The sequence below is a fragment of the Chiloscyllium punctatum genome, chromosome 1 (genome assembly GCF_047496795.1).
Source record: "Chiloscyllium punctatum isolate Juve2018m chromosome 1, sChiPun1.3, whole genome shotgun sequence".
Classification (NCBI taxonomy): domain Eukaryota; kingdom Metazoa; phylum Chordata; class Chondrichthyes; order Orectolobiformes; family Hemiscylliidae; genus Chiloscyllium; species Chiloscyllium punctatum.
In genome coordinates, this window is record NC_092739.1 from 123,835,388 (window position 1) to 123,859,459 (window position 24,072).

Genomic DNA, 24,072 nt, shown 5'->3' on the forward strand with positions numbered 1-24,072 from the left:
TTCCTCTCTGCCTGACCGGTACATACTTATCAAGGACCTGCGGTAGCTGGTCTTTGAATTAGCTCCACATTTCAATTGTGTCCATCCCCTGCAGTTTCCTTCTCCATCCTATGCATCCTAAATCTTGCCCAGTTGCATCATAATTGCCTTTCCCCCAGCAATAACTCTTGCCCTGCAGTATTTAACTATCCCTTTCCATCACCAATGTAAACATAACTGAATTATGGTCACTATCACCAAAGTGCTCACCTACCTCCAAATCTAACACCTTGTCAGATTCATTATGCAATACCAAATCTAATGTGGCATCATCCCTTGTTGGCCTCTCTGCATACTATGCCAGGAAACTATCCTGCGCACATTGGATAAAAACTGACCCATCTAAAGTACTCGAATTGTACTCGAACTGTAGTATTTCCAGTCAATATTTGGAAAAGTTAAAATCCCCTAAAAACAACTATTCTGTTACTCTCGCTCCTACCCAGAATTAGCTTTCCTGTCCTTTCCCCTACATCACTGGAACTATTCAGAGTCCTATAGAAAACTCCCAACAGGGTGACCTTTTATTTCCTGTTTCTAACCTCAGGCCATACTACCTCAGTAGACAAGTCGTCAAAAGTCCTTTCTGCCACAGTAAAACTGTCCTTGACCAACAATGCCACACCTCCCCATCTTTTACCATCTTCTCTGTTCTTACTGAGACATCTAAATCCCAGAATCTGCAACAACCATTCCTGTCCCTGCTCTATCCATGTCTCCAAAATGGCCACAACATCAAAGTCCCAGGTACCAACCCGTGCTGCAAGTTCACCCACCTTATTGTGAATTCTCCTGGTGTTGGACATGCTTCAAACCACTTTTCTGCTTGCTGATGAACTCTTACGACCTTGAAACCTCATTTCTGACCTCACAACTCTCAAACTCCTGAACCCTGGAACTACACATTAGGTTGCCATCCCCCTGATTAATTAGTTTAAACCCTCCTGAAGAGCATTAGCAAATCACCCCCCTGGTTCAGGTGAAGACCACCCTTTTTGTAGAGGTCCCACCTACCCCAGAATGAGCCCAATTATCCAGGTATCTGAAACCCTCTCTTCTGCACCATCCCCATTGCCACATGTTCAACTCCTCTCTCTCCCTATTTCTGGCCTCGCTAGCATGGCCTCGCAGCAAACCAGAGATAACAACTCTGTTTGTTCTAGCACTAAGCTTCCACCCTGCTCCCTGAATTTCTGCCTTAAATCCCCTTCCCTTTTCCTACCTACGTCATTCGTGCCTATGTGGACTATAACTTAGGGCTGCTCTCCTCCTTCAAAGATCCCGAAAACATGATCTGAGACATCATGAACCCAGGCACCTGGGAGGCAACACACCAACTGTGAGTCTCTACCATTACTACAGAATAAACTAGGAGAAAGTGAGGACTGCAGATGCTGGAGATCAGAGTCAAAGAGTGTGGTGCTGTAAAAGAACAGCAGGTCAGGCAGCTGCCAAAGAGCTTGGAGAGTCAATGTTTCAGGCATAAGCCCTTCATCAGGAATGAGGACTTGCTCAGCTATTTTAGAGAGCAGTTGAGAGTCAACCATATTGTTGTGGAATTGAGTTACATGTAGGTCAGACCAGGTGAGAATGCCGGATTTCCTACCCTGAAGGTTCCATGGTCATCAGTCATTTCTGAATTTCAGCTATTCAAATGCCCCCCGTCTGCTGTAGTGGGATTAGAACCCAGAGCTTCAGAGCATTAGCTGAGTTTCTGATGTGGGAATATATGGAACAGCCTGTCACCTGCATCACCTCTGTAACTTTCTGATGTAAAAAGAAACTCTTACACCTCTGCTTTTCAATCTGCAACATTGCCCTCTTGCCAAAAATTACATTGTATAAACACAGAAGCCAAGATTTTCCAGCTGGACCCGCCTGGCTTACAAACGTAAGTGATGGCATCTGGCCCACTTTCTGACACTGCTGTCTCAAATTTGATGACTTGTTGCTCCTACTGCATAAAACCACCACCAAGGTTGCTTTGTACTCTGGAAGAGAGGGCAGAAGTTTTGCGAGTTTAGATTCACAGTGTTTCTGATTAGAATTTGATCTGTCCTGACAGCATTGGCTGTGGAGCTTTGTTGTTCTTGCAGTTAGTATACCCAGAGCAGAATGGGGGCGATCAGTAGCTCCTCTTTTGGGTGCCTCATGTACAAACTATACTTACTTCAGCAATTGGATCAGTTGCCAAACAACTCCACCTTTTAACCTGCACATTGGACTTAGATTCCCTGCAGTTTTTTAAATTTAGTTTCTTCGTTGTCACTGGCACAGGCTGCTATTGGGTTGGATTGCCCTTTTAAAGAACTTTTGCCACCCTCTTGTGATCCTTTTCATTTTGTTTTCTCTCTTTTACTTGTTTCTATCACTATGTTTCTCACTGCTTATGTCTGCACCTAGATCTATAATTAGAATAATGAGCGGTCTTTGCACAGTTCAACACAAATTGCACATTTTAGCTTGTGACCATGCACAACATATTTCTAACGACTTTAATGGATCCTGCACAGATCTCGATTTTGATGTCTTTTCTTTTCTAGAACAGAAAACTGTGTCATACTTGGCATCAAGTGTGGCATCAAGGAGTGTTTTGGATTAAGCCAGACAACTCAAAACATTCTTAAGCAGCCAGCCCAGACTATAGCTTTGCAATTTGTTTCGGTAAGTGTACAGTGAGAATTACCCAGAGTAAGTTAGCTAGGTTGACTACCAGGTTTTAAAACAGTCAAAGATTTATTCACACAATTACACAATGAAACACAAAGAACAGAATAAAGAACCCCTATAGAATTCAGTCTATCCAAACTAGACTTAATTATGCTGTTCCAAATGTTGTAATGCCAACACCAAACTTCAAGTCTCTTTCTCCACCATTGAATATTTCTGTTGATGAACGTTCAACTTCCGAGAAAAATACCCGATGGGTCTTTCTATTCCCTCGTCAGCCACTGATATCCTTATCACTAGCATCGATAGCCATCTTGAAAGGCTTCATGTAATCCGGTGTGGCTAATACTGGGGCAGTAGTTAACACAGTTTTTAGGCTGCCAAATACCTTTTGACAATCCACTGTCCATGAAACATTTTGCCCTTTTTTTAACAATTCGGTGAGTGAGCAGCCACACTGCTAAAGGTCGGCACAAACTTTGAATAAAATCCACTCAATTCCAGGAACCGTAGTACTGCTTTTTTCATCGATTGTGTGGGAAATTCCCCAATTCATCTGCTTGAATGTATGATGGTCTCCATTTTTTCATTAAGACATCATTTATGGATGTATTCACTTGCCTCTGTATATGCCTTTTGATTCAACTGTTTTAACATCTCATCTTTCTGCTGTAATTCAATAAGCATAACAGAGCTAAAGATACTTGCATGTTTATTTATTTGCTCCTGCCCTGTCTCACTTAGCTGATCAAAAAATGTCTCAGATAAAGCTATGTCAGCTTCCTTATCTGTGCCTTTTCAACTCTCCTGCTTCAGCTTGTGCCTCTGTGATCTTGTGATCACAAAATCTGGCAAAATTCCTCAATAAACTTCCTTAATTTCTTCAGTTGCCTGCGTCTCCACTGGCTTTTCAACTAGAGTAGGCAGCCTGCCTATCAGTGAATCAGCTATATCATTTGCAAGGACAAATTGTATTCCTGGAGTTGAGGGTTTGTCCAGTACTCCTACCACAAATTCTCCATTCTTCTCTGTACTCTTGAGCCATAACTGAGCACTTTTTGTCTCACCATGAGTTTCTGGCAATAGTCCCTCAGGAATACATATCTCCACATCCTTCAGCATTACAGACTGAGAGGATCCTCTGTCCCTTAATATTGTAACCTCATTACCTGCTGCTCCTGGCTTATGTGAATAAACTTTACCCTTGCATGTATATTTTTAAGCAGATCTGGCACTTCCTCCTTAACCAATCTCTGATCATCTTGTACACTCTGAGGCAGTGGTCTAACTTCCCTTGTGGTTTTTGATTCTAGTCCAACAAAACTTCCAGGCACGTCTGGTTTCTTACATCTAGCTTTCTCCTAGCCCACCAACACTGTGATTTCGTATGGTCCACTTTATTACAATGAAAACACCGGAGCTTTTTAACTTCTTTGTACCCGTCAAGTGTTTTTTTTCCCCTGTGGTAAGTTATCCTTATGATCTTCACTGAGATCTACCTTTCCCTTTCCACATGAGGATTTCTCTTTGTCCCAGTTTCTATCTCTCATGGACTCAAATTGATTCTGAAAGCTAAACCGAGTTTTACGGACCAGCTCATAATCATCAGCCACTTCAGCTGCTAACCTTGCCATTTTAACTCTCTGCTCTTCCACATGAATTTGCACTATTTCCTCACTATGGTTACCTTCAGCCTTTATCTCCAGCCTTTTAAGCTGACTTTCCTTTTTAAATAGGAAAAAGTGAGGACTGCAGATGCTGGAAACCAGAGTCTAGATTAGAGTGGTGCTGGAAAACCACAGCAGGTCAGGCAGCATCCGAGGAGCTGGAAAATCGACTTTTCTTTCTAATGCCCTTCATCATCGTCAGTTTCTGAAGTTTAAAACATTTTTTCTTTTTCTCTCTGTTCTGCTTCCCTCATTTTTTCCCTCTGTTCTGTTTTTGACCATAACTCAAACTGTTTCATTTCTGCTGCCCTTTCCTTATCTCTCACATCTAACTCAAGCTGCTATATTTGCAATTGAATACTTGCCATCTCTATACATTCTGATGGTTTCGACAGCAAGTTTAACTGCTAAGCTACTGCTGTATTTATTTCTCCTTTCCTCACAGAAGCAGGCAGGTCCAATCCCAACTGGTCTGCTAATGCCTGCAACTTGATCTTATTCAACTCCTGCAAAACTTCCAAAGTCATCGCATCCACTTCCAGAAAATGTTTGGCAACTGAAAGAGCCATTGCTATTCCAAGCTTTGTCGACCCAACCAAACCAACACCCGAAATAAAGACACTCTCACCGACCACTCGCTGTTTAAAATCCCGCAAATAGCCCCCAATCTGTTATGGACTAGGCCAAACCACTCAAAACATTCTTCAGCAGGCAGCCCTGACCATAACTTTGCAACTTTGCCATTTGGATACAGAACTGGCTCAAAGGCAGAAGACAGAAGGTGGTGATGGAGGGTTGATTTTCAGACTGGAGGCCTGTGACCAGTGGAGTACCACAAGGATCGGTGCTGGCTCTTCTACTTTTTGTCATTTATATAAATGATTTGGATACGAGCATAAGAGGTACAGTTAGTAAGTTTGCAGATGACACCAAAATTGGAGCTGTACTGGACAGTGAAGAAGGTTACCTCAGATTACAACAAGATCTGGACCAGATGGGCCAATGGGCTGAGAAGTGGCAGCTGGAGTTTAATTCAGATAAATGCGAGGTGCTGCATTTTGGGAAAGTAAATCTTAGCAGGACTTATACACTTAATGGTAAGGTCCTAGGGTCATATGAACCTGCACTTGAAAGTGGAGTCGCAGGTAGATAGGATAGTGAAGAAGGCGTTTGGTACGCGTTTCTTTATTGGTCAGAGTATTGAGTACAGGAGTTGGGAGGTCATGTTGCGGCTATACAGGACATTGGTTAGGCCACTGTTAGAATATTGAGTGCAATTCTGGTCTCCTTCCTATCGGAAAGATGTTGTGAAACTTGAAAAGGTTCAGAAAAAATTTACAAGGATGTTGCCAGGGTTGGAGGATTTGAGCTATAGGGAGAGACTGAACAGGCTGGGGCTGTTTTCCCTGGAGCTTCGGAGGCTGAGGGGTGACCTTATACAGGTTTACAAAATTATAAGGGTCATGGATAGGATAATTAGACAAAGTCTTTTTCCTGGGGTCAGGGAGTCCAGAACTAGCGGGCATAGGTTTAGGGTGAGAGGGGAAAGATATAAAAGAGACCGAAGGGGCAACCTTTCCACGCAGAGGGTGGTACATGTATGGAATGAGCTGCCAGAGGATGTGGTGGAGGCTAGTACAATTGCAACATTTAAGAGGCATTTGGATGGGTATCTTAATAGGGAGGGTTTGGAGGGATATGGGCCGGGTGCTGGCAGGTGGGACTAGATTGGGTTGGGATATCTGATCGGCATGGACGGCTTGAAGGAGAACTTGGAAACAGTGATGTTTTCATGTGGCTGATGCCCTTCTAGAAAGTGATAGGTTCTACAAGTTTGGAAAGGGTGCTGAAGGACTTTTAAGCCATATTGGGAGTGTTGTCTAGGTCACTGCATACAGGTATGGACTGTTTCAGAAGGGTCATAGGTTGGTACAGCACAGAAACAGACCTTTTGGTCCAATCGTCCATGCTGACCAGATATCCTAAAATAATATAGTCCCATTTGCCAGCATTTGGCCCATATGACTCTAAACCTTTTCTGTTCATGAAACCATCTAGATGCCTTTTAAATGTTGTAATGAGACCAGTCTCTGCCACTTCCTCTGGCAGTTCATTCCATACACACACCACCCAACACTTACACATTCCTGAATACTATGGACAATTTAGCATGGCTAATTCACCTGACCTACACATCTTTGAATTGTGGGAGGAAACCCATGCAGACACAGGGAGAATGTGCAAACTCCACACAGATAGTTGTCCGAGGCTGGAATTGACAGGTCACTGGCACTGTAGGGCAGCAGTGCTAACCACTGAGCCACCGTACTGCCCCAATAAGTAATGTAGATGCTAGACTGGATAAGTAACATGGTATTTTTATGACTACCTATCTTCAAAATCTCTCTATTACCTACCAGATAGATGTCAGGGCTATGATGGAATATTTCTAATTTACTGGATGGTTGTAGCATGTAAGAGCTATAGCACCTCCAAATTTTTCTTTTGATTCACGTACATCCTTCTTGGAAATGTATTATCAATCCATAGACTTCAATGGAACAATGTGCTGCATTGTGAGAGTACCTTCACTTCACAGAGTGCAGTGGTTCAGGAAAAAAGCCCATGATCACTAGCTAGAGATAGACAGTAAATATCAATATCTGTCACTGATCCCCTTATCATGCAAGTATATGAACTGACAGGAAAATATCAGCGTGTTCAATAAGCCTGCTCGAAGTGATATTTCCTCAAATGTTGTCCCAGATTGAATTTAGAAAAAAAACATTGCTGATTGATGCTTCGAGTTGCTCATTCAATGATTGACTGTGAATTGAGAAATAACCAAATTCATTAACTGGTTTAGTTGTCCAATCCTTCATTTATCATGATGCGCAAAAAATATTACTGCCATGTCCTGAGGAACTATAATTACGTATTTCAAGAAATCTAATTATATTTTTCAACTATTCAATTTTAGATTTGCAGTCATGCAGATCTCCCACGACTGTCCTCTGAATGGACGATGAGGCTATTGCAGAATATATATTTGATTGGAATTAAAGGTCCATGATGCTGACAGAGTTGTTGGGAAGGAAGTGGATTAGAGGTTGGAAGAATGGCAGATGGTTAATTTAAACACTTAACAACTTTATTATGACCAGTGTGTACCATGGTGTCGTGGCCCCAGTATTACAAGAGGCCATCAGCTCTGTGGAGGCGACTGGTGAGTGATCTTTAAAAATTTACTTGTGGGACAAAGGCGTCACAGGATGGGCCTGCATTTATTGTCCAACCATAGTAGCCGTTGAGAAAGTGGTGCTGAGCTGCCTTCTTCAATTGCTTCCGTCCATTTGCTGTAGCTACACGCACAATGGCATTAGGGAGGGAGTTCCAGGATTTTGATCCAGTGATAGTGAAGGAACAGTGACATATTTCCAAGTCAGCTGATGATTGGCTTGGAGGGGGACTTGCTGGTATTGATGTTCTCATGTATCTGCTTTGTACTTCAAGATGATAATTGTAAATTGTTTGAAAGGTGCTCTCTAAGGATCTTTGATACATTTCTGCAGTATATCTTGCAGATGGTATACATTTTGCTACTGAGCGTTGGCGGTGAAGGATGTGGTTGTTTGTGGATGCGTTGCCAATCAAATAGGTTGTTTTATCCAGGATAGTGTCAAGTTTCTTATGAGTTATTGGAACTCAACTTCTATATGTTGGACAGGCTTCAGGGAATCAGGAGGTGAGTTAATTGCTATAGGATTCCTTGCCTCTGACCTGCTTTTGTAGCCACAGTATTAATATGCTAGTCTAATTCAGCTTCTGGTCAATGATAATCCCCAAGACAACTGAAGATTCTTTGATGGTAACACCATTGAATGTTAAGAGTTGATGGTGAGATGGTATCTTATTGGAAATGGATTAGTGGTGATGGAAGAGCACAGCAGTTCAGGGATCATCTAAGGAGCTTCGAAATCGACGTTTCGGGCAAAAGCCCTTCATTAGGGTTAAGGGCTTTTGCCCGAAACGTCGATTTTGAAGCTCCTTTGATGCTGCCTGAACTGCTGTGCTCTTCCAGCACCACTAATCCAGAATCTGGTTTCCAGCATCTGCAGTCATTGTTTTTACCTCTTATTGGAAATGGTCATTTCCTGTCACTTTTGTGGCACAAATGGAAAGCCTGAATATCATCCAGGTCTTAATCTACTTGGATATGGAAATAACCAGATTTTCAATTCTTAAAGAAGTCTTTTGTAGTGAAAAAGCATAAAAGTGGAGTTGAGAATCACTAGATCAGCCAAGATTTCATTGAATGGTGGAGTGGAAACAGTGGACCAAACAGCCAAGCTCTGTTCTGGCATTTTATGGTCAATGCTGGATCTGTCTATGCTTCATGTTGGGACATTTAGTATAAGAGTGTAAGGCTCTGGGAAAAGGGAATGGGGGTAGGCCATTTGGCTGCTCGATTCTGCTCCACCATACAATGGGATCGTGTCTGATCTGGCATTTTTTGTATCTGCTTTGTTTTCCTCCCCTCTGAACAAGTGTCTATCTATCATGCCCTTAAGTATACATAAGGAGTTTGCTGTACAACTCCCCGTGGCAATAAGTTCCAAATACTCATAACTCTGAGAGAAGAAATTCCTCCTCACCTCAGTCATAAATGAATGGTAGGGAGAGTTTGGGGCACATTAAAGACCTCTTGCTTCTCTAGAGTTTAGGCTTGATTGAATAGGTATTTATTTCTGAAGCTATCCTTACTTTAATTCAGCTTCCTTCCTCAAGGCCTTGGAAACCAGATGTAGATAGGCTCACTTAGATTTTGAAGCCTACGTTGTGAAAATCTGTGACCTCTGTAGTTATGTTATTTTTGGTTTAAAAGGTCAGAAGTAGTACAGCTGAGAAAATAGAGCCTTGCAGCCTTAACATCATGTACATTTTGTTCTTAAACACGGAGTAAAAACTTGGAGGTCTGGGCTGATGCCCCATGAAGAAGTGAAGAACCCATACAAAGATATCTGCCTCCCCGTTGTGAACCTGCAAAAACAATTAAACAAGGGCTGCCAACCTCATTAAGATATCTACCAGCCCGTAACCTGTGAGGAGTTGGCTGTTCTGCTTCTTTTCCTGTCTCCATCAAACTGGGAAAAGGCAGATGAGAGCTAACATCCTGACAGGATTGGAATATTTCTGAAAAATGTGTTGCTGGAAAAGCGCAGCAGGTCAGGCAGCATCCAAGGAGCAGGAGAATTGACGTTTCGGGCATAAGCCCTTCTTCAGGAATGAGGAGGGTGTGCCAAGCAGGCTAAGATAAAAGGTAGGGAAGAGGGACTTGGGGGAGGGGCGTTGGGAATGCGATAGGTGGAAGGAGGATAAGGTGAAGGTGATAGGCCGGAGAGGGGGTGGGAGCGGAGAGGTCGGGAAGAAGATTGCAGGTCAAGAAGGCAGCGCTGAGTCTGAGGGTTGGGACTGAAATAAGGTGGGGGTGGGGGGGGAAATGAGAAAGCTGGAGAAATCTGCATTCATTCCTTGTGGTTGGAGGGTTCCGAGGCAGAAGATGAGGTGCTCTTCCTCAATACTTCCCAACTTAACCCTCCACCCATGCCCAATGTAAACTGCTCACTTATATTCAAGTTGCCTCCCTCCCATTCCATTCTGTTTTACTAATTTCACCACTTTCTTTCTCCAGTGTTGCTGAGTGATTCCAATGTGCTGTATTTTTCATTCCCTGCAGCAGTCCTTTGCTTGCATTAATTTTCATATATATTTGCAAAATCATATTTGACCGACTTGGCAGCGTCTGTTCAACTTAATCATATGATGGAGGGGGAAAGGATTCTAAGACCCTCTGAGTTTGTGCATTAGTAATTTCCAGAAGAAGAATGGTCGAAAGAACCTTTATGTGCACAGTCCTTTAGGAATGTCAAGTGCTCTAAGATAGTGATGTAGAAATGCTCTGGATCTTTCAATTGATATATTATACATGAAAAATGATTTCAATAAATTGATGGAGTTGAACTTGAATCGTACTTGAACCTCAAGATCAAACACTGTAGTTTGCCCTAATGGAAACAGCTCTCAATGTGAATGAGCTTTCAGCTTCTGCAGAGTGTAAGGTTTCCCAAGAGAGCAAAAGGCTGCGTCTTGCAATCACTTTAACAATGAAGTTGGCATTGTTTCATCCACTAGCAGAAAAGGATTCTGCACTCTCAGTATTTAGCTGATTAGTGAGCACAGGAAGTGGAACTTGCACTATAATTGTAGAGTTGCATTGAAGCCCTCATTATGAGGCGTCACCTGTGAGAGCTCTATGTTTGTGGATCAAAGGCAAATAAATCAATTGTTGCTTGAACGTATGGGGTACCATTCAGAGACTTTGCTGATAACTTTTTATTTTACTAATTTCATGGCTTTATTTACTTGTGAATTTCTTGTATGTGCTTGTCTGCCTGAGGGCCTGGCATTCAAAATGATTTTCGGCAGTACATATCTTTGTTAGCTATTAGCCTGGCAAAACACGTTGTAGGTTGCATCTCTAAACGCTTGAAAGTGCAGGTTCATAGCAGCATAAAGAATCATTTCTGTTGAATGCCTCCTGTAAGACATCCATCTTTGATTTATTTAAGTTAGAAGCTTCTCTCCGTGCATGTTTCTGGTTGCCATGGCACTTCACCTTCTCTCTATTGCCGTGAATGCTGCCATTTCCAATTTAAGGACACAAGATGAAGGAACTGGGATCAGGAGACTACATGCCCCCTAAGCCTGCTCTGCCATTTGATATGATGATAGCTTTAAAGATACTGTACATCTTTAAGTCATAATTTGGAGATGCCGGTGTTGGACTGAGGTGTACAAAGTTAAAAATCACACAACACCAGGTTAAAGTTCAACAGGTTTAATTGGAAGCACTAGCTCTCGGAGCGACGCTCCTTCATCAGGTGATTGATCAGGTCACAACCACCTGATGAAGGAGCATCACTCCGAAAGCTAGTGCTTCCAATTAAACCTGTTGGACTATAACCTGGTGTTGTGTGATTTTTAACTTTGTACACCTTTAAATTAACTTGCATCCAATTGATGGCAGCTATCCTGCATTGGTTGCCAATTTATATTCAAATTATCTGATTACAGGAAATTTGCCATTTCAAAGGCAACTGAAAATTGTGCTCCTCTATACAATCCTCATTAAGGAATAGAACCAGGCTGCCTCTACACTTGTTTACATTGGCAGAAGTACAGCAAATGTTCTTGATCAGAGGCACAATCAATGGGCAAATCTGATACATTCTACAAGCAAATTTCGAGGCAGCCAGAATCTTTTCCACAATGAATGTGACAGAATTTAAATGCCTGTCATTGAGGACATGAGGTCAATAAATTGCGCAGAAAAGAAACAAGGAACAGCACCCCAGATGAGATCAGAGCTGAAAATGATTTGCTGGAAAAGCGCAGCAGGTCAGGCAGCATCCAAGGAGCAGGAGAATCGATGTTTCGGGCATGAGCCCTCCAGATGAGATTAGTCAAGTAGGCTCCATCTTTCGGTAACAGGCATGTGAGTTCACATATCATAGAATCATACAGTACAGAGGAGGCCCTTCGGCTCATCGAAACTACACCAAAAAAAGCTACTGTCAATCTACACTGGTTCCATTTTCCAATATTTAGCCCATAGTCTTAAGCGTAATGACATTTCAGGTGCTTTTTAAAAGTTGTGAGGTGTCTTGCCACATTTACCCACCCAGACAGTGCACTCCAGATTCCTGCCACCCTCTGGGCTGAATAACATTTTCCTCAAAACTCCGGAAAACATCCTGCCTTTCACCTTGCAATTCTGCCTCCTTTTTATTGATCTTCCAACTGAAAGAAGTAGCTGCTTTCTATCCATCCTTTCCATGTTCCTCATAATCTTATACACCTCAACCAGGTCCCCTTCTTGCCTTCTCTGCTCCAAAGAAAACGACTTGAAATTTTCCAGCCTCTTCCAAAGCTGAAATGCTCCATCCCAAGCAACATCCCGGTGAATCTCCTATGCACCCCCTCCAGTGCAGTCACTTCCTTCCTATTTTTGTAGTGATCAGAACTGCACACAGCACTCCAGCTGTAGCCTAATCAAATGTCTGCACAGGTTCAACATAACATCCCTGCTCTTATAATCTAAACTATGCCTTTTTAAGGCAAGTGCCCCATATGCCTTCTTATCTACCCTATTCATCTGTCCTACTGTCTTCAGGGATCTGTGGACAAGCCTCTGTACAGAGATACATATCCCACTGTATCTCTGAGTTTCTAAGTATCATTCATTGACTATTCATTGCCGTTCATTTACCACTCCCTTGTCTTGTTCCTTCTTCCACAATGTATTACCTCACATTTTTCAGGGTTAAATTCCACCTGCCATTGATCTGCCCACCTGACCAATCTGTCTGTATCTTCCTGTAACCTTAGACCTCTTTGTCACTGTCAACTACCTGGTCATATCTATGCTATTTGTAGGAAATAGCTGCAGAAAGAATTTTACAGTTTCTTTTCTTTAAAAAAAAAGTATTCCAGGGTTGCAACACTCACAAGCAAGTCTCTCATTTATTGCCCTGTTCTCTATTTCAGAAGGTGGTGGTGAGTCACCTTCTTGAACCCTTGCAGTTGATATGATTGAAGTATGTTGCAGGGCTTTAGGGAGCAAGTTCCATTGTTTAGTTCCAGTGACAGTGAGGAGTGTATGAATATATTGGTCTCAGGATGTCAAGGGATATGGGGAGCAGATGTGAAACTAACCCGTAGTTCAAAGACCAACCCCTGATCATGTCCAATGGTAAGAGCAGGTGTGAGGGGCAAGCTGGCCTTCTTTCTTTTGTTTTTATAAGAATTTGTTTTTGAAGTATGAACCCCTACTTTGAGTGACTGACAATAAACTACATAAACTTAGATGAATAGGCCATATCCTGGTCATTTATTAAGATACACATTGTGCCAGATAATATTAAAGCTTTTGAAAATAATCCAGTACTGATAAATCTGACCAAGAGCCAATATCTAGAGACAAGGAGATCACCTGCACGATATTCTTCTCAAAATCTATGCAGTGATGACAGAAAACAGTTCACTTTTATGTCTTGCCTTTCTCATAGGAAAGTGAATTCTAACCCATTAACAAACATGTCATTGAACAGCACACATGTCTCCTTAATAGTTATGAGATAAGGATAAAAAGAATCTGTTCCAGCCCTCTGCACAGTTTGATGAGGCTGGAGTTTAATGTCTCATCAAAGAGATGCACCTCATTTAATTTATTAACTTCCTCAGTGGTACATTAAATTGTCACACCAGCTTATGGGCTCAAATCATCTTTATCATGTAACTTGAACCCAATGCCTTCTGACAGAGAGGTAGGAATGCTAAAGCTGAGCCAGACTATCACATCATAGTGGGTCACAGAGGGTTTACAGTATGCTTTATAAATTTTAAAGTATACATGTATGAGAATTAATCAGAAGAATAAGAAGAACAAAGGGCAAGGCTGAATGACTTAATCCTGTTCCAATCGAACACTTCAATACCTTTTACCCTATCCTGTACATCATTAATAATAATAAATCTATTAACCTCCACTTCAAATATGCTCAAAAACTGAACTTGCTCAGTTGTCTGTTGCAGAGAAATCCAAAGGTTCACCATCCTTTAAATAAAAAAAACTCCTCATCTTGGACCTAAATGACATTTCTCTTATTTTTAAATTGCGCCCCCTGGTTTTAGATTCCTCAACCATAGGAAACAACTTTCCTGAATGGACCCTGTCTATTCTTTTAAGTTGTTTTTGTAAGTTTCAATGAGATCACCTTCCATTCTTTGAAATTCTAACAAGTACCATTCTAGTTTGTCCAATTTCTCTTCATAAGACAGACCCATCATCACCAAAATATGTCTTTTGAACATTCATTGAAATCCCTCAATGGCAATAATATTTTTTCGGAGATGAGGAGACCAAAACTGTATACAGTACTCCAGGTGTGGTTGAACCAAGTTCCTAGATAATTGAAACTTGACCTTCACAATGCCTGTACTTAAATCCTTCTGCAATAAAGGCTAATATTCTATTAGCCTTCCTCATAGCTTGTAATCATGTTTGCTAAAAAGAATTGATAGAATGCAATTAAATTTCCATGGAGAGAGTTGTAGAAGAGGATGAAATAATGGTAGGAAAATGAGGGTCATGTCAATTTAACTAAAATATTTCAAGTAAGACCATACAACATAGGAGCAGAATTAGGCGATTCAGTCCATTGAATCTGCTCCTCATTCTCCTGCCATCTCACTGTAACCCTTGATCCAGTTACCAATCGAGGACATATCTATCTCGAGCTTAAATCTCTCGGCCTTCACAGTCCTCTGCAGAAGTGAATTCTACGGATTAAACATTCTCTGGCTGAAGAGGTTCCTTCTCACCTTGTTTCTAAATGGCTGTTTGTTCACTCTTAGGCTGTGCCCTCAGGTCCTAGTCTGTCCTACTGTTGGAAACATCTTCTCCATGTCCACTCTATCCTGGGTTCTCAGTATTCTGTACATTTCAAACAGAGCCCCCTCGTCCTTCTGAACTCAGTCAAGTAGTGACCCTCATATGACAAGCCTTCCACTTCCAAGATCATTGTTGTAAACCTCCACTGGACCCTCTACAATGCCGGCATGTCCTTCTTTCGATACGGGTCCAAAACTGCTCACAATATTCCAAATGCGATCTGACCAGAGTCTTATACAGCCTCAGCAGTATATTGCTGCTCTTGTATTCTTGCCCTCTTGAAATGACACTGCATTTGCCTTCCTAATGACAAACTGAACCTGTATGTTATCTTTAAGAGAAACCTGAACTCGGACTCTCAAGTCCTTTTGTATTTCCAATTCCTGAAGACTTTCCCAATTAGAAAATAGTCTATGCCTCCATTCTTCTCACATAAATGCATAACCTCACACTTTCCCACATTGTTTTCCACCTTCCCCTTTTTTGCCTATTCTCCTAGCCTTTTCAAGTCCTCCTGCATCTCCCCCCCCCCCCACCACTTCCTTAACGCTATCTGCCCCTTCACCTATCTTTATGTCATCTCAAACTTAACAACAATGCCCATAGTTCCATCGTTCAGATCCTTAATATATAATATGAATTGTTATGGTCCTAACATGGACCTCTGCATAACTCCAGTAGTCACTGGCTGCAATCCTGAACAAAAAAAAACCTTTGTCCTCTCTACCTTCTGTCAGTTAACCAAACCTTTATTAATGCCAGTACCTTTCCCCTAACACCTTGGGCTCTTATTTATTTAGCAGCCTCCAGTGCAGAATCTTGTCAAAAACCCTCTGCAAATCCAAATAAATCACCTCCACTGGCTTGCTTCTGTTTAATTTGCTCGTTGCCAGGTTATGCTGTCCTTGTTTTTTTTTCACAGAGGTCATAAATGACACAGACTCTGAAAAGTCTGGAGGTGAAGTATTTTAGAGCCAAGTTGATAATAGCTAACAGTGACTACCCCAGGCAGAAGGATTTCAAGTTTAAAAAAAAACACTTGTACAATGAAAGGGGTGTAAATCAACTAGGTGAAAGTGAGGACTGCAGATGTTGGAAATTAGAGTCGAGAGCATGGTGCTGGAAAAGTGCAACAGGTCAGGCAGCATCCGAGGAGCAGGAGAATCAACTTTTCGGGCAAAAACCCTTCATCAGTAATGAGGCTGTGAGCCGAGATGGAGAGAGATAAATGGGGGTGGGTGGGGCTGGGGAGATGGTAGCTGAGAGTGCAATAGGTGGATGGAGGTAGTGGTAATGGTGATAGGTCAGAGAAGAGGAGGAAGCAGATACCAGTTCTCCCAGCTCAGCTTTTCTCTGATTTGGGTTTTTTTTAGCAGTAGTGTGAAAAGGACTGCTGGACCCAAAGAAGCAGGACCAGACTGGTACTCTCTCTCTGACTTCTATCCTGTAAGAACCTGTGTTTGGTTTGACCTTTTGTGCCAAGGGGTGTTTATGGGGATTGTTTCATGCACTGGGAACAGCATCATTAAGTTGGGATAGTGTGCTAGATTTTTCAGATAGGATAAGTTATTCAGTATTCTGTTTTCTGTTCTTTGTGTTTCATTCAGTAATCTTGTAAATAAATTCAGTTTAGTTTAAAACTAAGTGGTTTGACCGCCTAATGCTCTTCTGGAATATCCACTTTACACCTGCTTAAAACAACTAGCAAAACGAATTTTGAGAAGATTTGTAGCTCAAGTTGGGGTTCTGGAAGTAAGTTTGCTCATTGAGATGGAAGGTTCATTTTCAACGAGCAAAGTTAGGGTCTGGGCTATCTTCTTGAATTGTTTTGAGGAGTCTGGCCTGGTCCATAACAATATCAAAAGAAAAACTCTTGAAATCTTCTTTTGTATTATTAACTAGCTTATATCTTCTGACCCTTTATTGCTATTTTAGTTATCCTCTGGCCTCCCACTAAAAGCACATTTTCTTTAGCTTTTACACTCTTCCTGACTTCCCTTGTCAGCCATAGCTGTCTCATCTGTCGTATGCTTCATCTGCCTCAGGATGAATTTCTGCTGCTCTGCTTCCTGAATTACTTGCAAAAACTCCTCCGATTGCTTCTCCACTATGTTCCCTGCTGGGCTCCCCTTCCAATGAACTCTGGCCAACTCCTCCCTCATGTCTTTGTAGTTACTGTTAGACAATTATAATACTGTTACATCTGATGCCAGAATTAAACTGTAGGGTGAATTCTATTGTCTTATAGTCACTGACCCCTTGGGGTTCCTTCACCTTAAGCTCCCTAGTCATGTGTGCCTGAATACACATCACCAAATCCAACATTGTGTGTCCCCAGGGCTCTATCATAAGCTGCTCCAAAAAAAACCCTCATAGGCATTCCACAAATTTGTTTATTTGAGATTCGCTGTCAACTCGATTTACCCAGTCCACGTGCATATTGAAGTCCTCCATGATTATTGTAATAGTGCCTATTACTATTGTATAGTATTGTACCATTCCTACATGCCTTTTACCTATGTCCTGATTTATTTTCTTCCTCACATCCTGGCTACTGCTTACAGGTCTGTACAAACTCCCATTAGGGTCTTTGTTCCTTTGCGATTCCTCAACTCTACCCACACCGATTCTATGCTTTCTGGCTGTATATCACTTCCTATCAATTTAATTTCATTTCTTATGAACAAGGTAATCCAGATCCTTTGCCCATCTGCCCACACTTTTGATTTGATGTGTACTCTTGGATATTTAGTTCACAGTCCTGATCCCCTTGCAGCCACATCTCTGTGATGCCCAAATGATTATACCTACCATTTTCAATCTGTGCTCTGAGCTCATTTACCTTATTTTGCATGCATTTAATTACAACACCCTCAGCCCTGTATTGCTTACCCCACTCTCACAATTGTCCCCTCATCTGCTGTGCCTGAAGTTATATTCCTTACCTTCTCCATACTCTCTGACCTATTGCTTGTTCTGGTCTATTTAATAATCTTGGTTGAGCCCTCCCTCACCTCTTAAAACTTTCCATAATTTTCTATGCAACTGAAAGCAGCCCCACTATTTAGTTTGAACCTCTGTCCACAGCCCTAGTTATGGTGATCCTCCAGGACTCTTGTTCCAGCTTGATTCACGTGGAGGTCATCCCTTCAGAACAGCTCCCTTCTTCCCCAGTACTGGTGCCAATGTCCCACAGTTTTGAACTTGCTTCTCCCACACCAATCTTGGAGCCACACATTTACCTCTTTAATCTTGTTGAACCTGTGCCAATTTGTTCATGGTTCAGCTAGTAATCTGGAGATTACTACCTTTTTGGTCTTGCTTATTAATTTAGCTCCTGGCTGCTCATACTCCCTCAGCAAAACCTCTTTCCTCTTTCTCCCTCTATTGTTGGTACCTACATAATGCATAAATGCATAACTGCAATTAGAACAAAACCTGTTATACTTCACACTTGCTGGGTTCATTTCCAAATATTTAGACTAGAACCACTCCATCCCTTGTTGAATTTCTGGATACATGGTAAAAAAATGTTTTCCTGGATGCAGTTTCAGAATTTTGCTCCCTCCCTTGCATATGAATATTATTTCAGTTCATATTTGGTAGTTTAAATCCCCCATTGTTCTTGCCTTAATATGTTTTACACTTCTCTGAAATTTGATTGCATACTTGATTTTCTACTACTCCCTGACTAGTACATATCCAAGAGCAATTTTGCCCTTTTTGTGCTAATTATTTCTACCCATTTCACTTGCAACTAAGACATGGTAGCCGATTCCAACAGTATGCATACTATCATTACCAATTGAAAAATCATATTGAAGAAATAAAGTGTTTTTGTGAGTGTCGTTTTCTATAACCAAATGTCATTATTTTTAAGAGTGGCATGCAAGACTATATGTCATTATTAAACTGATGCCCAAACAGTTTTATCGGCAATAATGTCAAATCTGCTCTATATCCCATCCTTTGACACTTGATTTATAAAATGTGGCTTAATTTCCAACTGAGTTATTTATTTCTTGTGTTATATTTTAATCCTCTCAAATGTGAAATTTTCATATTTATTTAATAGCAAAAACAAAATACTATGGATACTAGAAATCTGCAATAAAAACATGAAGTGCTGAAGAAATTCAGCAGTCATATCTGGCAGCATCTGTGGAGAGGAAAGCAAAGTCAACATTTTGAATTTGATTTGACTCTCCCTCAGAACTTCAGAACTGAAGAGTCATATTGAGGAGCAGGAAAATCGACGTTTCGGACATAAGGTGAGCCATAGGGTGGCTCGGTGATTATCACTGCTGCCTCACAGCGCCAGAGAGCTAGGTTCGATTCCAGCTTTGGGTGACTGTCTGTGTGGAATTTGCACATTCTCCCCATGTCTGCGTGGGTTTTCTCTGGGTGCTCTGGTTTCCTCTGACAGTCCAAAGATGTGCTGGTTAGGTGAACTGGCTGTGCTAAATTCCCAGAGTGTTCAGGGATGTGTAGGTTAGGGGTAAAATGTAGAGTAATGCGGAATGGGTTTGAGTGGGATACTCTTCAGAGGGTCAGTCTAGACTTCTGGGCCAAAGAGCATGTTTCCACACTGTGAGGATTCTATAAAATAAATGTCATTTCTCCTGCGCCTCAGATGCTGCCTAAAGCTGTATGTGCCATTTTAAAGAATAGCTAGCATAATCATTTTAGTAATGATTGCTTCATGTGACATTTGAATAAGTAAAAATAAACATAAAGCCTGTCATAAAATTAGCTTGAAGGCTGGAGACAGAGGGTGGTGGAGGGTTGCTTTTCAGACTGCAGGCCTGTGATCAGTGGTGTGCAGCAAGGAGTGGTGCTGGGTCCACTGCTTTTCGTCATTTATATAAATGATTTGGATGTGAACATAGGAGGTATAGTTTGCAGATGACAGCAAAGTAGGTGGAGTAGTGGACAGTGACGAAGATAATGTCAGAGTACAATGGGACCTTGATTAGGTGGGCCAATGGGCCAAAAAGTGGCAGATAGAGTTTAATTTAGATAAATGTGAGATGCTGCATTTTAGAAAAGCAAATCAGAGCAGGACATATACGTTTAATGGTAAGGCCCTGGGGAGTATTGCTGAATAAAAGGACGTAGGGATGCAGGCGCATAGTTCTTTGAAAGTGGAGCTGCAGGTAGATAGGGTGGTGAAAACATTGTTTAGCATGCTTGGCTTCATTGGTCAGTGCATTGAGTATAGTCATTGGAACGTCATGTTGCACCTGTACAGGACATTGTTGAGGCCACGTTTAGAGTGCTGCAACCAATTTTGGTCTCCATTCTATAGGAACAATGTTTGAGCCATAAGGAGAGGCTGAAGGGGCTGGCACCTTTTTCCACTGGAGCATTGGAGACTGAGGGGTAACCTTATAGAGGTTTATAAAATCAAGAGGGACATGGGTAGGATAAATAGCCAAAGTCTTTTTCCCAGGGTAGGGGAGTCCAAAACTAAAGGGCATAGGTTTAACATGAGAGAGAAAAGATTGAAAAATGACCTGATAGGCAACTTTTTCCCACAGAGGGTGGTGTGTGTATGGAATAAGCTGCCAGAGAAAGCAATTACAGCATTTAAAGGGCATTTAGATGGGTACATGAATAGGAAGGGTTTTGAGGAAAAAAGGCCAAACGCTGGGAAATGGGACTAGAAACAGTTTAGGATATCAGATCATAGAATCATGGAGATGTAAAGCACAGATACAGACGCTTCAGCCAAACTCGTCCATGTCAACCAGATATCCTAAATAAATCTAGTCCCATTTGCCAGCATTTAGCCCATATGCCTCTAAAACCTTCCTATTCATATGCCCATCCAGATGCCTTTTAAATGTTGTAATTGTATTAGCCTCCACCACTTCCTCTGGCAGCTCATTTCATTGGTTGGCACGGATGTGTTGGACTGAATGGTCTGTTTCCATGCTTATAACTCTATGACTCCAAATAAGCATGCTTTCTAGCGTTTTACAGATTTTCTTCTGACTGATCTCAAAGAGAACAGTGCAGTCAGCTGGAAAGAGATTGTCATAACATCAGGCAGGATTTAATCAAATCCCAAGAAGCTGATCTTATGAAAGTACATAAGATTATTAAAAGTTAAAAAAAAAGTTGAGAATGAAAATGGTTTCAGTTAAACTGTGGGAGTACAATTTGGAAACATAGGTTCACTTTTGGACTGATGTCAGGACATTTCCCTTGGAGTCATAGAGATATACAGCACAGAAACAGAGCCTTCGATCCAACCCGTCTATGCTGACCAAATATCCTAATCTAATCGAGTTCCAGCACTTGGCCCATATCCCTCTAAACTCTTCCTATTCATATATCCATCCAGATGGCTTTTCAATGCTGTACTTGTATCAGTCTCCACCATTTCCTCTGGCAGATCATTCCACGCACCACCCTCTACCCCTTAGGTTTCTTTCATATCTTTCCCCTCTCACCCTGAACCTATACCCTTCAGTTCTGGACTAGCCCATCCCAGGGAAAAGACCTTGACTGTTTATCCTATCCATGCCCCTCATAATTTTATAAAGTTCTGTAAGGTCACCCCTCAGCTTCAGACTCTCCGGGGAAAACAGCCCCACCCTAATCAGCATCTCCCTATAGCTCAAATCCTCCAACCCTGGCAACATCCTTGTAAATCTTTTCTGAACCCTTTCAAGTTTCACAACATCCTTCCAATAAGCTGAGCTAGGACTATATTCAAATGAATTTACAATATAAATTATGATATGACTTAAATATTTCATACCAATATTATATTTTTAAAATGAATTAACAAAGGGGGAAATTCATGTGAAGATATAATAACAGTTCAGAAAATGTGAATTAGGAGAAATTGCTGAAGTAGTCTGGGTAGAAATGAATAAGGTGACAAAGTGATACGCAGTAATTGCTTTCATTTAGCATTATACTGTTTTAAGGTATAAAAATCTGAAGTTAATTTATAGGATATGACAAAAATGAATACTGAGACATGATTAAGGGGAGGTGACCAACCCTTGGTCAAGGAGTGAGTTTTAATGAGAGACTTATTAAAAGAACAGGGAAGTGAAGAGCTTGAACACAGGGATTATAGGTTCGGAGGACGGGATGGCTGAATGGTGGGAGTGGAGTGGGGGGGAGTAGAAGGAATAGAGGATATTGCAATCAGAGATAACTTAGGTATAATGAGAAGCAGGACATATATGTTCAAATCTTTGAGAGCAAGTCATGAGTATTTTGCATCAGCGTTCACTGTGGACAAAGACATGGGAATTATAGAGTGTGGGGAAATAGATGCTGATATCTTGAAAAATGTTTATATTACAGTGGAAGAGGTGCTGGATGTCTTGGAACACACAAAAGTGGATAAATCCCCAGACTGGGAAGTTAGGGAAGTGATTGCTGGGCCCCTTGCTGAGATATTTGTATCATCAATAGTCACAGGTGAGGTGCTGGAAGACTGGAGGTTGGCTAACGTGGTGCCACTATTTAGGAAAGGTGGTAAGGAAAAGCCAGGGAACTATAGACCGGTGAGCCTGATACTAGTGGTGGGCAAGTTGCAGGAGGGAACCCTGAAGGACAGAATTTACATATATTTGGAAAAACAAGGACTCATTAGGGATAGTCAACATGGTTTTGTGCATGGGAGGTCATGCCTCATGAACTTCATTGAGTTTTTTGAAGAAGTAACAAAGAGGATTGATAAGGGCAGAGCAGTAGACATTGGAAAGAATGAACAATGCACAAACCAAATCTTCAATCAGATTTACAAACCCTTAAGAATCAATTGAAAACTATATTAGGGATAATTAAAATGCCTTTTGGATGCAGTTTATGGTCCTATGTTGACCTTAACACCTTAATTGTATGTATGTCTCACCTTAATGACCTTGGGATATTCCAAAGCACCTTATGATCAATTACACAGGTTTTAAGCAAAGTCACTGTTCTGTAGAAAATGTGATAGCCAATTTGGACACAGAAGACTCCCAAAATCTAAATCCCCAAGGTGATTATAATCACTTTTTTAGGGATGTTGTGGAAGATGAACATTAGCCAAGACACTGGGTATAACTTCCATGCTCTTGCAATAATGTCATATAATCTTTTATAACACCTGAGAGAGCAGAGGGTTAATGTGTTATCTGAAAGGTGGGACCCCCACTCGTTGGTATTTTATCAGGCACTGTGCTTGAGTATCAGATAGTTTATGCTGAAGTCTCTGGAATGAGCCTTGAACTCTCAAACTTTTTGTTTGTCTAGATCAGAGTGCTACCAATTTTCTCAAAACCTAAGTATCGCAGATGCTGGAAATGCAAAATATAAAGAGAAAATCCTGGAATTATGCAGCAGACTGGGTAGCATTAGTGAAGAGAAACAAAGTTCAGATTTGAGGTTGAATGGAATTCACAGCAGGAAGAGGAGGTTTAGAACTGAACTTTGAAGGATTGGGTAGATCTGTAACTGGATAAAGTGAGGACTGCAGATGCTGGAGAGTCAGAGCCGAAGACTGTGGCACTGGAAAAGCACAGCAGGTCAGGCAACATCCAGGGAGCAGGAGAGGCGACATTTCAGGCATAAACCCCTCATCAGGAATTTGGAAGGGGAATGGAGCTGAGAGATAAATAAGGGGGTGGGGCTGGGGGTAAATAGCTGGGAAGGCGATAGGTAGATAAAGGTGGGAGGTGATTGTGATAGGTAGGTGGGGAGGGGGGAGCAGATAAGTAGGAAGGAAGATGGCCAGGTGGGACAGGTCAAGGGGACAGTGCTGAGCTGGAAGGTTGGATCTGGGGTGAGGTCGAGGGGAGGAGAGATTGAAAACAGGTGAAATCGATGTTGATGCTGTGTGGTTGGAGGGTCCCAAGGCAGAAGATGAGGTCTTCTTCTCCAGGCGTCAGGTGGCTAGGATTTGGCAGTGGAGGAGGCCCAGGACTTGCATGTCCTTGGTGGAGTGGGAGGGAGAGTAATGTCATTGGCCACAGGGTGGTGAGGTTGTTTGGTGTGTGTGTGTCCCAGAGATGTTCTCTGAAACATTCTGCATTCTGTCTCCCCAATGTTTATTAGATTAGATTCCCTACAGTATGGAAATAGGCCCTTTGGCCTAACAAGTCCACACTGACCCTCCGAATAGTAACCCACCCAGACCCATTCCCCTAACCTATACTTACCCCTGAATACTGC

At 41.7% G+C, this 24,072-nt stretch overlaps 1 protein-coding gene across 4 annotated transcripts in view; it reads left to right on the forward strand.

Moving 5' to 3' along the window:
• Nucleotides 1-24,072, forward strand: part of LOC140479591 (A disintegrin and metalloproteinase with thrombospondin motifs 12-like) — a 569,904-nt gene that overhangs the window by 188,142 nt on the left and 357,690 nt on the right. The window contains exon 1 of one of the 4 annotated variants that reach the window (XM_072573440.1): nt 19,145-19,160. The exons of the other annotated variants lie outside the window; for them this stretch is intronic. The gene's annotated coding sequence lies outside the window, so the exon portion shown is untranslated. Of the gene's footprint in view, nt 1-19,144; nt 19,161-24,072 lie in introns of those variants that run through there. 4 annotated transcript variants of the gene reach the window in all.